We start from the raw sequence: 4,715 nt of genomic DNA, 5'->3' as shown, positions 1-4,715 counted from the left end.
TTTCTATGTTATGCTCATCTACTGTGATAGAATTAACAGTTACTGGGACCTTTATTTAATGATAAAATGTTTTTGTGGTGAAGTTAAACACAAATATTAGAACACAATGGGACTAGTTATAATATAGTGAACTGTTTTTAATTTTTAAATTAGAAGACAAATTTATGGAAGACCCACCAGCTACATTTTAAGGGTCTTGTTTTGTTTATTTGTTTGTTTAAATTCTTCTGTTATTTAAGGCAAGTATCTCGCAGACTTTTCCTGCAAACACTGCAAGACATTTCAAAGGAAAGAAAGTTAAATTAGGGAAAACAAGCATGACACTTTTCTGGGTCACTTCAGCTCCAGTGGGAAAACTGTGTCAGGAAGAGCATTGTTTTACCCAAAGACGTACTGGTAGCTCAGCTCCGTTTCCCAGTCTCTGAGGTTGTGAGTGTACTGGTTTGTTTCTCCAATCTAAAGAAGCTCCATTGTGATAGTAAAGTTTATGTTTTGGGTTCATGGATGAATATCTGTGCTCCTTCCTCATCCTGGCGCCCACTGAGCACTGATAGCATCAGCACTGGGTCTCAGCTGCCTCTTGTGCTGGTTTTAGCTCTGTTTACCTTTTAGCTCTAAATTCTCAGGTCATTTTCTGTATGACACTGTTACTGTCTTCTCATCCTCCGCACCTCAGCTATTTATTGCTTTTTACCAGAAAACCTCTGTGTAATTTCGTCTCCAGTGAATCATAATTAAACATGACTTGGCTTTAAATAAATAGAGTTTTTCTTCTGTTTGCTTGTGTTTTTTAGGGGAAGGGGGAAGTGGAAGGGGTAAAGGCAACATTAATAATAATTAAACTAATTATTTCTCCACATTCTCTGAATCTTTTGATGATATTATAGACTGTAGATGATGAAACATTGAGAAACGTTTTTCTGAAACTGTTGGACGATTTGCTCACGCAGTTGTTCACAAAACCTTGCCCAATCCTTGCTTGTGAATGACTGAGCCTTAAACTAATTTATAAATTCATTCATTATCTGTAAGCGCTTATCCAGTTCAGGGTCGCGGTGGGTCCAGAGTCTACCAGGAATCATTGGGCGCAAGGTGGGAATACACCCTGGAGGGGGCACCAGTCCTTCACAGGGCAATACACACACTCACTCAACACCTACGGACACTTTTTAGTCGCCAATCCACTAACAAACGTGTGTTTTTGGACTGTGGGAGGAAACCGGAGCACCTGGAGAAAACCCACGTGGACACAGGAAGAACACGCCACACTCCTCACAGACAGTCACCCGGAGGAAACCCACACAGACACAGGGAGAACACACCACACTCCTCACAGACAGTCACCCGGAGGAAACCCACGCAGACACAGAGAGAACACACCACACTCCTCACAGACAGTCACCTGGAGGAAACCCACGCAGACACAGAAAGAACACACCACACTCCTCACAGACAGTCACCCAGAGCAGGATTCGAAGCCCCAACCTCCAGGCCCCTGGAGCTGTATGACTGCGACACTACCTACTGCGCCAACCTTGCTGTCCGCATATGTTTATGTGACGAGCTATTTTACATATGTAAAATTTAAAATATTAAAATGTACAATTAAGCCCTCCACCCTTGGTGCCATGGTTTCCCACTCCAACTGGAGAATGTAATTTGTTTACTGTGAGAACAGTAGTTCTCCAGAATAGTCTGTTGCATTCAAAAGCTGATGAAGTAGTATTTACAGTGGGACACAGGATTGTAGATTATTACAAATATGAGACATAGACAAGTACCATTTATATGTTTTCAGTCTGAGAAGTTGAACACATTCTATTTTTAAATTCAGTCTCTTTTTATATCCAAAGTTTTGCTGCCTAATGAATTTTCTTACTGACTCCCATGCTGCTACCATACCTCCCCCACCCCACACCACCCCACCCCTTGCAGTAGGCAGGTCTTCCAAGAAGAGTATCAGTGCAGGGCAGAGGCAGAGGCAGCTCCAAGTTGGAAGTACATCCTAACACTAAATCTAAACCTAACCTCCCATTTGCTGGTATCCACCTAATTACTGCAGCTCTCCCACTTGCTGTTCTCTGGCCTGCTCCGGAACAGAGTTGAAGTCATATACTTATCAAACATCTCATATACAACGTTCCAATGAGCTCCCCAACACAATATCACATTAATACGGTATCAAATGTTGTCAATCCCCTCTTTAAAATAATAAATTAAACACACACAATTTAATAATGGCGTTCCTTGATTTATTTATAGTTCATGCCACATTTAATTATTTCTATTTTACTATTTCATTATACTGCGGCATGATGTAATGTTTGATTTATTCTGTTAATTTTGTACAAAAAAAATAACTCCATATAAAGTAACCCGTCCTTTCTGCCTGTAGAAGTCCTGTACTCATTTACAATATAAAACTGAATTACAGAAGACACTTTTATGACTAACAGCTTCGTTGGGGCCAGAGGATGATCGTAAATGTGAGAACAGTCCTCAGTGAGATGCTGAGTGCGCTGCCATCGCTGTTTAACTAGCACCACCCGCTGGTTAATGTTTGTAATGCAACATGGTCCCAATTTATCACAACACGACTCCTGCGTGGGCTTCTGAAGGGCCTCTGCCATACATTTACATTTGGTCCTACACACAGTATGAACGCTCTACGACAGAAATCAGCACAGAGCAGCTACCAGCAAAAGTGGGGATTGGCATGTGGTCAGCATCCAGGGAAGTGGTTATGCTGATCACCACAAAACCAGCATATGTTATGATCTGGAAGCGAGAGGGCTGTCCTAGCCACCCAGAGAGAACAAGGTCTGTTATGCCATTTTAAACAAGCCCTGTGTAGAAACTGTTTGGCTGCAGTAGTGTTAGAACCTTGTGAAAGACTTGGATCACATGGCCTTGGAATGGATGAGCCATCCTCTTTCCCCCAGTTTTGCTGGATCAGTCTTGAGTTTGTACTTCACAATAATGCTGGATAAACAGGAGCGGTAGGAAGGGAGAGCTCTACATTTACATTTAAATCTGAAGAATCTAGTTGTCTTGGTGTCCTTACATGCCCATATTGTTGGAAAAGCGCCAGTGAAATGAGCTACAGATAACGGAGTGAGCGGAGGGTCCTTTCCAAAGTGTCCGTTTAAAGTGGACAAATTTAGTCCATTTTCTGGATATTTTGGGATCTTTGGGCCATTTGTTCACAGATGTCCCACTGTACATTGAATGATTGCAGCCAAAAACAACACACCTTTTCATCATTTTGCATTAAATTAAGTGCAGCTTCTAGAGTTGTTGTCCACCATCTACGTCACAGGCAAGACGCCTATTAGAGTTTCCCAACACCGCTGGGGGGGGGAACGGTCTTTTAAACCTTATTCCTTCAATTAGTAAGAAATAACATGTTTTCTGACTCTCAATAAACACAAGTTAGGAACTCAACCACTGTATTTATCTGTTTAACACTTTCATAGAGCTGCTGCTTAGCCTTTAAGAAGCCCTCCTTTTCTACACTAATTACCTGTATTAATTGCACCCGTTTGAACTCGTTACCTGTATAAAACACACCTGTCCACACAATCAATTACACCCCAAACTCTCCACCATCCCAAGACCAGAAGAGCTGCCTAAAGACACCAGGGACAAATAAAAACTGTAGACCTGCACTGTCTAAGGATAAGGAAGTCTGGGATGGGCTACAGCACGATAGACAGCAGCTCGGTGAGAAGGCAACAGCTGTTGCCGCAGTTATTAGAAAATGGACGAAACACAAGACGACTCTCAGTCTTCCTCTGTCTGGGGCTCTGTGCAAGATCTCACCTCGTGGGTTAAGGATGATTCTGAGAAAGATCAGGAATCAGCCCAGAACTGGGAGGACCTGGTACCACAGTCTCAAATATAACTGTTAGTAACACACTATGCCGTCATTGATTAAAATCCTGCAGGGCACGTAAGGTCCCCCTGCTCACGCCAGCAAATGTCCAGCCCTCGTTTGAAGTTCGCCAATGACCATCTGGATGATCCAGAGGAGGCATGGGAGAAGTCATGTGGTCAGATGAGACCAAAATAGAGCTTTTTGGTATCAACTCCACTCGCCGTGTTTGGAGGAAGGAGGAGGATGAGTACAACCCAAGGACACCGTCCCAACCGTGAAGCATTGGGGTGGAAACATCATGTTTTGGGGGTGCTTTTCTGCGAAGGGGACAGGACGATCGCACCGTATTGAAGGGAGGATGGATGGGGTCATGTATCACGAGATTTTGGCTAACAACCTCCTTCCCTCAGTAAGAGCACTGAAGATGGGTCGTGGCTGGGTCATCCAGCACGACAGTGACCCGAAACACACAGCCAGGGCAACTAAGGAGTGGCTCTGTAAGAAGTGTTTCAAGGTCCTGGAGTGGCCTAGCTCGTCTCCAGACCTGAACCCAATAGAAAATCCATGGAGGGAGCTGAAACTTTGAGTTAAATTGAGATAAAAATTAGACCTCTCCATTCTTTGTAGGTGGGAAATGTGTGTGTGTTATATAATATTTATTTACACAAGTGTCTTAACTATTTGTTTGCAGTTGAAAAATGACTTGTTCTTCAAGGCTGTTTTAACTGGATAAGTAATAAACCCAGAATGGTATTTCTAGGAAGTATTCAGAAGGTGATCACACTTCAAAAGCACCCAAAAATAACAGGTAACATTCTACACTTCTGTCTTACATTGT

The sequence above is a fragment of the Hoplias malabaricus genome, chromosome 13 (genome assembly GCF_029633855.1).
Source record: "Hoplias malabaricus isolate fHopMal1 chromosome 13, fHopMal1.hap1, whole genome shotgun sequence".
In the NCBI taxonomy this organism is placed as follows: Eukaryota; Metazoa; Chordata; class Actinopteri; order Characiformes; family Erythrinidae; genus Hoplias; species Hoplias malabaricus.
Note: the sequence above shows the minus strand (reverse complement) of the source record.